The 12,542-nt window shown below is 44.2% G+C and overlaps 1 long non-coding RNA gene across 2 annotated transcripts; it reads left to right on the plus strand.

Annotated features, from left to right (window-relative positions):
* Window positions 1–501: 501 nt before the first annotated feature.
* LOC140392910 (uncharacterized) lies at window positions 502–11,174 on the plus strand. Of its 2 annotated transcripts, none has more exons than XR_011935450.1 (3): window positions 502–584; window positions 3,503–3,638; window positions 10,946–11,174. It is a non-coding gene; the product is annotated as an uncharacterized lncRNA (long non-coding RNA). The 2 variants fall into 2 exon arrangements; XR_011935451.1 differs by having other exon boundaries at window positions 10,956–11,174.
* The last annotated feature ends 1,368 nt before the right edge of the window (window positions 11,175–12,542 follow it).

Genomic DNA, 12,542 nt, shown 5'->3' on the forward strand with positions numbered 1-12,542 from the left:
TAGTCCTGTGCAATAACATGGTTAAAGGTATTCCTTGACAGGTGGCACAAATTTAGCAGGGTCAATGTGTCAGGGATTACCAACACTGGAAGTATGTAAGGTTTGAGTATTGAGTGGTCCTGATGTGTATAGGTGGGCAAGGTGCTCCAAACCCACTATCATGCAGAAAGTGAGCCAGATGGGCTTTAGTCTTTTTAAAAATGTTTTTATTCTCCTTTTTCACAATTTTCTTCAAAATGTACCCCCACCAATAAACAGTAAACCGTAACGGATACAATGTCAAATCTCTTATTAACAACAGGGCGTTAGTCTTTTTTGCATAGAATTTCATATGAACTTAGCAATTGTTATCTGTAGATATTTTGTTTTATGGCATCCTAATCAATACCAAAGCAAATGTCGTCCATGGAATTCCATGGACCAGATCTGTAGATAAAAATGTTTTGAATGCTTAAGAGGAAAGTAGCTTGAGTTTCTTCTAACCATAATTCCCTTTCTTTTTGTGCACTCTAGTTTTATTCCCTTAACTTGAGGAGTATTCCATTGGAGCAAGTTACAAAACCAGCACTTCATAGTTTAACCACGTAAGTCTAGAGTTACAGAGATTTTGTCTGGCTCAAGTCAAGCTGTGTAACCTGCTGGCCTCGCTAAGTGTTTGAATGAAAAGAAATGGGTGGAACCTGTGTCACGCATGTTGTATATTGCTGTATCAAACACTTATTGGCCTAACAAGTGATCGTTATAAGGACTGCTGGAGGCTGCATATTTGTTTTCTTTGTCCTTCCAGAAGAAGTGGGCGTGATCTTCTCGAGTCCACAAGGAACTTTGAAACTCTCCTGGTTTATTTCTTTGACCCTGCCTGGGATCTCCTTCTTCCTACCCCTCGACTTGACGTATCTCTTGGTCAGCCCAAGAGCAAGTTAATCTCCCTCAACAGTGTGCTTCAGCAGAACACCTGTTTGGTCCAATTATTTGTTGGCATCATTTTAATAAAGCCTAATGCTGGATTTCACTTGGCTCTCAATCTGACAAGTTTTGGACAGCATTTGACCCCCCCCCCCCCCCCCCCGCCCCCATAACTGTTGATCAGTTTCCAGGCAGTCAAGAGTGCTTCAGTGGTGTCTTGCAATTTTAACATTTATTTTCATTAGGTGAAACACTGAAAGGGCATGCTTCCATCAGTAATTCAATTGTTAATTGCAGTATGCAGAAGTTGCTAGTCCAGTTATGCTGCCTACTTTGTAATGCACCATATTCATGTAAGATCAGTTAATATAACAACAGGCAGATTAATATTAAATTATTGAAGTATTTGTTGTGGTCTGAAACCATGGAGCCTTCCCTGTTGTTTAGCCTTTTTTCAACTGGGTAAGGTTTTGACATCTGCTGTTTTGGAACAGTTGTCAGCAGCAGGGTAGCTGCTTTCAGTAGCAGTTGACTGGATGGCTGCATGCCAGCTGTACCATCTGTGAACTTGACATTTCCTTCTAATTAACAGAGGGGTTAATTGTTTTGGCAGGCTCAAGTGTAGTGTCTAACATTACCCAAGGGAGATTCGTACAAGTGCAGGAGTGGCAGGGAACTGGGGATGGTGGAGCTAACATTCTGTTGTCAGACAGTGGTTAACAGCAACTGATGGTTTTACTGGCTAGGCACTTGCAATAAGGTTGAACAATTTTTCTGATGAATTATGCCAGGCTGTGGTAATGATGTAGAAGGAATTGAGTTTAGCAATGCAAAGACCACTGCCTCGAGGCAATTGTGGGAGACCAATTTGCATGCTATTACTGCATATTCATACCAAATTTTGTTCGGCTATGCTAATAGAATAAAATGACAGTATGAAAAGCCTAACATCGAGCCTATGGCCAACATAGCTTTTGAGTTTCCTTTTTGTTTTAACACTGATCATTTGGATAAAGATCCAGCATCATTTTTTAGTCCTACAACATAATTTGTAAAGCTGTATTACAATGAACAAAGAACAAAGAAATGTACAGCACAGGAACAGGCCCTTTGGCCCTCCAAGCCCGTGCCGACCATGCTGCCCAACTAAACTACAATCTTCTACACTTCCTGGGTCCGTATCCCTCTATTCCCATCCTATTCATGTATTTGTCAAGATGCCCCTTAAATGTCACTATCGTCCCTGCTTCCACTACCACTTCCGGTAGCGAGTTCCAGGCACCCACTACCCTCTGTGTAAAAAAAACTTGCCTCGTACATCTACTCTAAACCTTGCCCCTCTCACCTTAAATCTATGCCCCCTAGTAATTGACCCCTCTACTCTGGGGAAAAGCCTCTGACTATCCACTAAATTTATTAAACCTCAGAATAAATTTAGTGGATAGTCAGAGGCTTTTCCCCAGAAATGGTAAAGGACAATTGCCATCTTTAAGTGAGCCACCTGACTCACTAAATGTTCTTATGTGAACAACAAAAAAATCCAAACCCTTCTTGAAAAAAAATCAGTAAATATAACAGTTGAGTAGGATCGTCAAGAAATCTCTTTATTTGGGCTCAAGAAGGAAATTCTACCATGGTATATCATTAAAAAATTAATGTTACGAGAAGCATTGAAAATGTAAAAAGCGTCATTGAAAATGTAGAGGGTGGTACTGCAGATGCTGCCTTTGGCACCGATGATGAAATATTCAGAGTATTAACAAACATTGATGAAATAGGTGTAGATACATATTTTGATCCTGAGGATTTTGACAGAGACACTGAGGAGGTATATGATTAATAGAAATCACATGGGAAAAATTGTAAATCTAATTAAACTAGAATCAAGTATAATAAACAAAAGCAAATTAACTGCAAAAAAAAGTCAAGTATAATTTTGTGTGAATTTAGGTATGTGTTTCATATTTGTGGGACTAATATTGTTCATTACAATAATTGTGAAGGATATTAATTGTTGCATGAAATATTAATTATTGAATGAAAGCTGTTCGATATTTGGTCCATAGGAAAAATATTTCTGCTTATTACCTCATGAAAGAGTGTTTTGTTTTCAAATTCTTATTTTTTTATTTTAATCGCTCGATTTAAGAAATAGGAGCGGGAATAGGCCATTCGGTTCATCAAGGATTTCCCAGACAAAGGACTGGTAGCCCACCTTTTACATTAATAAAATTGACAACACACACATTACTTAGATCTTCATGGTTCCTATTTTATTTCTGACTTAATTTGGTTATTAGTAATGTGATACGACATAAAGCTTACAATGTTGAGCTCACCATTAAAGATTTGCTTTCATTATAGGGTTTTGTCTGTTTTTTAATCTTTGCTTAAAATTATGCCCAGAAACCTTGAGGTTCCGCGCAACATAGCAAAATCATGCAATAAAAAAGATGTAATTGTGATAAAGTAACTTGCATTTTGTTTTTTTTTGTTTTTACAATTTTTTTTCATGTGCTGTTAGTAAATATCAACATGTTATTGGTAGTTAATTACATTTTATTTTGGCTGTGAACTGTATATTTGTACCCAACAGAAAGAAATCGGAGAAGATTTTGAAACCCCACTTGGAAAGCCTAAAATCTCATTTGGTAGCTGGAGATCAAATGGCTCCGAGGTTTTCTGAGGAATTAAAAGAAGTGTTGTGTGAAGATGAACAAAGTAATGTTGAGGTATGCTTAATTATGCTGTTGAAAGGAAATTACTTGCACCAGAAAGTGCTTGAATACTCTGCAAAAGTTAGCCTCTGGAGAGAACAGATAAGTTAATGAATGGTGTCTATTCCTATTTGCCACAATTTACAGGGAATTTGTAGTAGCCAGAGACAGGGCAAGCAGTAAAAAAGCAAATCAGCCAATCCAATTGAAGAATTCTCACAGACAACAAACCAGAAAGTAAAAAGCAGAGAATATAAATCATAATGGGCCATAACCTCTGGACTTCCCAGTGTTGGATTTGAGAGGTTCCTCTCAGAACTTCCCAGGTCAGCATTTGCATGGCAATTGTCCAAAGCACTATCTTCCCCACGCAATTGTGCTGCACTGTGAACCATCCGAAAAGGCGATTTAAATCGCTAACTTTGGATGGTTCCGCCAGGGTTAGGCCCCCCCCCCCCCAAAGCCAAATCCTACCAATGTAGCTGAGACCTTCACCTTCTCCCTGGCCTGTCAGTTTCAGAATTGGACAATTTGTTTTTCAGGACCAAAGGGATTGTTCAGTAGTTATTACTTAGCTAATCATTTAAAAACATAGTTACTCCTGATTGAAAAAGGTTTAACATTTTCATTGGTTTTCCAGTGAGAATAGTGTACAGTATAAATAGTTGTAGTTCATATCAAATCAGTGATTTCTAATAATTCCTTCAGCGAAGACTGGAACAGTGCGCACAAGGAGGTCCTGGGTATCGCTGACGGTAACTCTTTTAAAAAATATATATATATTTTATTCAAGTTTTTTGGCCAAACATAACAATACGTAGTGTTTCTTTTACACAACAATAAAGCAATATAAATAACCGTGGCCATTTTTAAACAAATAAATAAGTAATATATAAACAAAAACAAAAAACAAAACTAAATGGCAACTGCCTTGTCCAAAATAAATACTCTCCAAAAATACAATCCAACAATCCAATATACAATTACATATACCAAATACCTATACATATACAATAACATCCCTGAGAGTCCGTCCGATTCCTCCCCCCCCCCCCTGGGTTGCTGCTGTTATCTACTTCTTTTCCATTCCCTCTATCTTTCTGTGAGGTAGTCGACGAACGGTTGCCACCGCCTGGTGAACCCCTGAGCCGAACCCCTTAACACAAACTTGATCCGTTCTAACTTTATGAACCCTGCCATATCGTTTATCCAGGTCTCCACACCCGGGGATTTGGCTTCCTTCCACATTAACAATATCCTGCGCCGGGCTACAAGGGACGCAAAGGCCAACACGTCAGCCTCTCTCGCCTCCTGCACTCCTGGCTCTTCTGCAACCCCAAATATAGCCAACCCCCAGCTTGGTTCGACCCGGACCCCCACCACCTTCGAAAGCACCTTTGCCACCCCCACCCAGAACCCCTGTAGTGCCGGGCATGACCAGAACATGTGGGTGTGATTCGCTGGGCCTCTCGAGCATCTCGCACACCTATCCTCTACCCCCGAAAATTTACTAAGCCGTGCTCCAGTCATATGCGCCCTGTGTAGCACCTTAAATTGTATCAGGCTTAGCCTGGCACACGAGGACGATGAGTTTACCCTACGTAGGGCATCAGCCCATAGCCCCTCCTCAATCTCCTCCCCCAGTTCTTCTTCCCATTTCCCTTTCAGCTCATCTACCATGATCTCCCCCTCGTCCCTCATCTCCCTGTATATGTCCGCCACCTTACCGTCCCCCACCCATGTCTCTGAGATCACTCTATCCTGCACTTCCTGCGTTTGTAGCTGCGGGAATTCCCTCACCTGTTGCCTCGCAAAAGCCCTCAATTGCATATACCGAAATGCATTCCCTTGGGGCAACCCATATTTCTCCGTCAGTGCTCCCAGACTCGCAAACGTCCCATCTACAAATAGATCTCTTAATTGTACTACCCCAGCTCTTTGCCATGCTCCAAATCCCCCATCCATTCTCCCCGGAACGAACCTATGATTGTTTCTTATCGGGGACCGCACCGAAGCTCCCGTCCCTCCCCTATGCCGTCTCCACTGCCCCCAAATTTTCAATGTAGCCACCACCACCGGGCTTGTGGTGTATTTCTTTGGTGAGAACGGCAACGGCGCCGTCACCATTGCTTGCAGGCTAGTCCCCCTGCAGGACGCCCTCTCCAATCTCTTCCACGCCGCTCCCTCCCCTTCTCCCATCCACTTACACACCATTGAAACATTGGCGGCCCAGTAGTACTCACTTAGGCTCGGTAGTGCCAGCCCCCCCCCTGTCCCTACTTCGCTGCAAGAATCCCCGCCTCACTCTCGGGGTCTTCCCAGCCCACACAAAACTCATAATGCTCTTCTCAATTCTTTTGAAAAAAGCCTTCGTGATCACCACCGGGAGGCACTGGAACACAAAAAGGAATCTCGGGAGGACCACCATTTTAACCGCCTGCACCCTACCTGCCAATGACAGGGACACCATGTCCCATCTCTTGAAATCCTCCTCCATCTGTTCCACCAACCGTGTTAAATTAAGCCTATGTAATGTACCCCAATTCTTGGCTATCTGGATCCCCAGGTACCGGAAGTCCCTTGTTACCTTCCTCAACGGTAAATCCTCTATCTCTCTGCTCTGCTCCCCCGGATGCACCACAAATAACTCACTTTTCCCCATGTTCAGTTTATACCCTGAAAAATCCCCAAACTCCCCAAGTATCCGCATTATCTCTGGCATCCCCTCCGCCGGGTTCGCCACATATAGCAACAAATCATCCGCATACAGAGATACCCGGTGTTCTTCTCCCCCCCCTAAGTACTCCCCTCCACTTCCTGGAACCCCTCAGTGCTATGGCCAGGGGTTCAATCGCCAGTGCAAACAATAACGGGGACAGAGGACATCCCTGCCTCGTCCCCCTATGGAGCCGAAAATAGTCAGACCCCCGTCCATTCGTGACCACGCTCGCCATCGGGGCCCTATACAGCAACTGTACCCACCTGATATACCCATCCCCAAAGCCAAATCTCCTCAACACCTCCCACAAATAATCCCACTCCACTCTATCAAATGCTTTCTCGGCATCCATCGCCACCACTATCTCCGCTTCCCCCTCTGGTGGGGGCATCATCATTACCCCTAGCAGCCTCTGTATATTTGTATTTAGCTGTCTCCCCTTCACAAACCCAGTTTGGTCCTCATGGACCACCCCCGGGACACAATCCTCTATCCTCATTGACATTACCTTGGCCAGAATCTTAGCATCCACATTCAGGAGGGAAATGGGCCTGTATGACCCGCATTGCAGCGGGTCTTTTTCCTTCTTTCGGAGGAGCGATATCGTTGCCTCTGACATAGTCAGGGGCAGCTGCCCCCTTTCCCTCGCCTCATTAAAGGTTCTCATCAGTAGCGGGGCCAGCAAGTCCAAATATTTCTTATAGAATTCAACTGGGAATCCGTCTGGTCCCGGGGCCTTCCCCGCCTGCATGCTTCCAATCCCTTTCACTACTTCCTCCGTCTCAATCTGTGCTCCCAGCCCCACTCTCTCCTGCTCCTCCACCTTAGGAAATTCCAGCTGATCCAGAAAGCACATCATTCTCTCCTTCCCATCCGGGGGCTGCGCTTCATATAATCTTTTATAAAATGCCTTGAACACTCCATTCACTCTCTCCGCTCCCCGCTCCATCTCTCCCTCCTCATCTCTCACCCCCCCCTATCTCCCTCGCTGCTCCCCTTTTCCTCAGTTGGTGGCCAACAACCTACTCGCCTTCTCCCCATTTTCGTACTGTACACCCTGTGCCTCCCTCCATTGTGCCTCTGCCTTACCCGTAGTCAACAAGTCAAATTCTACATGTAGCCTTTGCCTTTCCCTGTATAGTCCCTCCTCCGGTGCCTCCGCGTATTGTCTGTCCACCCTCAGAAGTTCTTTCAACAACCGCTCCCTTTCCCTACCCTCCTGCTTTCCTTTATGTGCCTTAATAGATATCAGTTCCCCTCTAACCACTGCCTTCAGTGCCTCCCAGACCACTCCCACCTGTACCTCCTCATTATCATTAATTTCCAAGTACCTTTCAATACACCCCCTCACCCTTAAACACACCCCCTCATCTGCCAATAATCCGTGTCCATTCTCCAGGGTGGAAGCTGTTGTTTTTCTTCCCCTATCTCCAGGTCCACCCAGTGTGGAGCATGATCCAAGATGGTTATAGCCATGTACTCCGTCCCCGTCACCTTTGGGATCAGTGCCCTTCCCAAAACAAAAAAATCTATTCGTGAAAATACTTTATGTACATAGGAGAAAAACGAAAACTCCTCACTCCTAGGTCTACTAAATCTCCAGGGATCTACTCCTCCCATCTGCACCATAAAATCCTTAAGCACCCTAGCTGCAGCCGGCCTCCTTCCGGTCCTGGACCTCGATCTGTCCAGCCCTGGGTCCAGCACCGTATTAAAGTCTCCACCCATTACCAACTTCCCCACTTCTAGGTCCGGGATTCGTCCTAACAAACGCCTCATAAAATTGGCATCATCCCAGTTCGGGGCATACGCGTTCACTAATACCACCGCCTCCCCTTGCAGTTTGCCACTCACCATCACGTATCTGCCCCCACTATCCGCCACTATAGTCATTGCCTCAAATATTACCCGCTTCCCCATTAGTATGGCCACCCCCCTGTTTTTTGCATCTAGCCCCGAATGAAACACCTGCCCCACCCATCCTTTGCGAAGTCTAACCTGGTCTATCAGCTTCAGATGCGTCTCCTGAAGCATAACCACATCTGCCTTAAGTTTCTTTAGGTGTGCGAGTACCCATGCCCTCTTAATCGGCCCGTTCAGCCCTCTCACATTCCACGTGATCAGCCGGGTTGGGGGGCTCTTTACCCCCCCCTCCTTGACGACTAGCCATTTCCTTTTTCAATCCAGCTCCTCACCCGGTTCCCACGTAGCTGTATCCCCCCCAGGCGGCGCCCCCCCACCCCGACCCCCCCCTCCCATACCAGCTCCCCCTTCTCCCCAGCAGCAGCAACCCAGTTAACCCCCCCCCCGCCAAATCCCAAGCTAGCGTAATTGCACCCCCCATGTTGCTCCCAGAAGTCAGCAAACTCTGGCCGACCTCGGCTTCCCCCCGTGACCTCGGCTCACACTGTGCGAGGCCCCCTCCTTCCTGCTTCCCTGTTCCTGCCATGATTACCATAGCACGGGAACAAAGCCCGCGCTTCCCCTTTTGGCCCCGCCCCCAATGGCCGGCGCCCTCAGCTCCTCATCCTCCCTCACCCCCTCCCCCATGACATGGGGAAGAGAGAGAAGTTACAGGGTCGCAGGTTTAACAACTTGGGAAGTCCTCTCTTCCCCCTTTTCCCCCCTTCATCCCACAAATTCACCCCCCCACTTTTGTCCCAAACGTTCTTTTTCTGGCCCGCTCACTCCAGCTTCTCCTCGACAATAAATGTCTGCCGTTTCGAAATAGTGGTGTTTCCCTAGATGTGTGACCCACAGTCTTGCCGGTTGCAGCATTCCGAATTTGACCTTCCTTTTATGCAACACCGCCTTGGCCCGATTAAAGCTTGCCCTCCTTCTCGCCACCTCCGCACTCCAATCTTGATATACGCGGATCACCGCATTCTCCCACTTACTGTTCCGTGTTTTCTTTGCCCATCTGAGGACCATCTCTCTGTCCTTGTATCGGAGAAATCTCACAACTATTGCTCGAGGAATTTCTCCAGCCCTCGGTCTTCGCGCCATAACCCGATAGGCTCCCTCCACCTCCAGCGGACCCGTCGGGGCCTCCGATCCCATTAACGAATGCAGCATCGTGCTCACATATGCCCCGACGTCCGCCCCTTCTGCACCTTCGGGAAGACCAAGAATCCTTAAGTTCTTCCTCCTCGCATTATTCTCCAGCACCTCCAGCCTTTCCACACATATTTTGTGTTGTGCCTCATGGATCTCCATTTTCACCACCAGGCCCTGTATGTCGTCCTCATTCTCAGCAGCCTTTGCCTTCACGACCCGAAGCTCCTGTTCCTGGGTCTTTTGCTCCTCCTTTAGCCCCTCAATTGCTTGTAATATCGGGGCCAACAGCTCCTTCTTCATCTCCTTTTTGAGTTCATCTACGCAACGCCGCAGGAACTCTTGTTGGTCAGGGCCCCATAGTAAACTGCCTCCTTCCGACGCCATCTTGCTTTGTGCCTGCCTTCCTGGCCGCTGCTCTTGAGGATCCACCGCAATCCGGCTACTTTCCTCTCTTTTTTCCATCCGTGTCCAGGGGGGATTCCCTTCTGGATTACCGCACAGTGTTATTTGCCGTTAAAATTGCTGATGGGGCTCCTATTAAGAGCCCAAAAGTCCGTTCCACCAGGAGCTGCCGAAACGTGCGACTTAGCTGGTCATCGCCGCACCCGGAAGTCGCTGACGGTAACTCTTTGTTCTTAACTTCATGTACGAGTGTCAGACATCTGGCTGACAGCCTTGCCATTCATTGTACTGCAAATTCTGTGGCAATGTTTTATTTCCTTTCCCTTTTTCCAAGAGAGTTTATACTCATTGTTAACTTTTCTGCTCTCCCTATTGAGGCTAAGAAATCTGCTATGCAAGTTTATCATTTTCTATTTTTGTTTTACATTTCAACCATCTCCAGTTTTTTCTTTGAACTATTAAGTTAATGTTCTTCATACAAGTGAAACATTAGCCTTTGATCAACAAACTTAAAATAAATGTTTGAACTTATACATTCATGTGAATGAATTGCAGCTTTCTTCTATTTATGCATTGTACCATAAACTATTCTGCATCTATTAAATTCCTTTAGAACACACCTATCAGTTCAACATCTTCCTAGGAATGACCATATATAATTAATGTAATGTTAGTACGATTTCACATCCTTCTGTAATTTCTATAATGTATCAAGACGTCGAGAATTTAATCATGAAGTAAGATAAAGTACTTTATGTAATTCTACAAATGAGGAAAGCCAATTTATTGCAATCATATGCACATTTTTGAAAATAGTAAGGTCATAAAATAATTTCTATATTTGTATCTTAAAATATCATCCCGACATAATAGAACTATGATGCTTTCACCAGACGAGATTCACTGTAATCACATCTCCAACTGCCATCATCCTTGAACTGAAAACTATTGTGCATTTAGCAGCAAATTGGCATTTACAGTTCAGTAGAATAATAGAATTTACAGAATCATAGAATTTACAGTGCAGAACGAGGCCATTCGGCCCATCTAATCACCACTGGCCCTTTTCAAAGAGCACCCGACTTAAGCCCACACCTCTACCCTATCCCCGTAACCCAGTAACCTCACCTAACTTTTTTGTAAGTGCAATTTAGCATGGCCAATTCACCGAACCTGCACATCTTGGGACTGCGGGAGGAAACCGGAACACCCAGAGGAAAACCACACAGACACTGGGAGAACATGAAGACTCCGCACAATGAGCCAAGCCGGGAATCGAACCTGTGACCCTGGAGATGTGAAGCAACAGTGTTAACCAATGTGCTACCATGTTGCCCAGTTGTGAATGAATTAAAAAGTAGAGTTACATTTAATTTCGACTTGTTATTCAAAGTAGTACTTTTTTTACCAGCATGTGAATTTTATGAAATTGGCAGAATATTTGCTGAAGCAATCATTAATATGCATTATCTAGAAAGCATAAAGCTCCAAGAATTTTTCAGTATATGTCATATTTTCGCAAGCTTCTTTTCAGGCAATAACCTAATGTTTTGTTATAATGTAATGGTTGATGATAAGTAGCATTTTTATCAGTCAATGCTTTGCGATAAAACTACTATATTTAAGCTTGATAATTTTAGAAAATAAATAGTATAAGTATTTATCAACAGCACAGCAATACAAAGTTAAGACAAAGTTGACACAATTGAATTACCTGCGTCCATTAAAAACCCTGTTGTGTTTGTACAATTTGACAGAACAAATCATTGGAAAACATTGCAAAGCACTAATTTTTACTTATGCCTTCTGTGGATAGTGAATTAAATGATAGCAATGTCATGAACACAGCATGTCATGAACACAGCTTGTGAAATATATGTTGTAATATTCAGTTTTATTGATGATATGTATCATTGTGAGTAATTTTAAATCATGTGTATTCGGTGATTTCAAATAAGTGGTTAGGAATCTATGCAATATCCATGAAGCAATAGAAAGGTTCATAGAAATTTATAAAGCTTGAAAATATAGACACGTCAGCACTTTACAGTATAAAAAAGTTAACTGTTTCATATTAGCAGTCTTCATTTTTGATTTCCAAACTGTTGTCTAGTCTTTGGTTCTTCATTCACCACAACAAACTCCCCCGCGTTTGCTTTTGATGACTCTTTGTCCTATAAAACCCTCATTTTCTGTCACTGTTATAGTCCTCGTTCTTTCCCCTCAAGTCGAAGAGATTTCACAAATACGGCATTCAATTGATTTAACTTTCCAACACAAGATTTGGTTGGAGTAAATTAAGCACTATTAGACCTTGCTCTTCTCTTCCAAAACTGCCCACTGTTCCAGGATCATCTTAGAATGTAAAAATAGCCCTGTGACTTATATTTTCAGCTAACAATTGTCTCCTTAAACCCCTCTCCCCTTGCCCCTCCACCCTGGGCTTCAATGTGTGAGAAGCTCATGAACCTCTTTGTTACTAAGGTTGAGATGACCCATTCAGCTGTCTTCGCAGATTGCTTTCTTTTTCCCATCTAGCCAGACCTCGCCCAAGGTCCAACTCCTGCATCTAGTCTAAATGTTAGCCCATCATTCTATCTATCCCACCTGTCAACATCCCTACGCCACCTTTTTGCTTGGAATGCTTCCTCCATTTTAAAAGGTACTGCCTAAGTGACCACAATCACGATGCCCTCTGCCAATACCGTAATTATTTGCTTTGTCTAATCTCCACTTTTTCA

Source organism: Scyliorhinus torazame, chromosome 16, assembly GCF_047496885.1.
Source record: "Scyliorhinus torazame isolate Kashiwa2021f chromosome 16, sScyTor2.1, whole genome shotgun sequence".
Classification (NCBI taxonomy): Eukaryota; Metazoa; Chordata; class Chondrichthyes; order Carcharhiniformes; family Scyliorhinidae; genus Scyliorhinus; species Scyliorhinus torazame.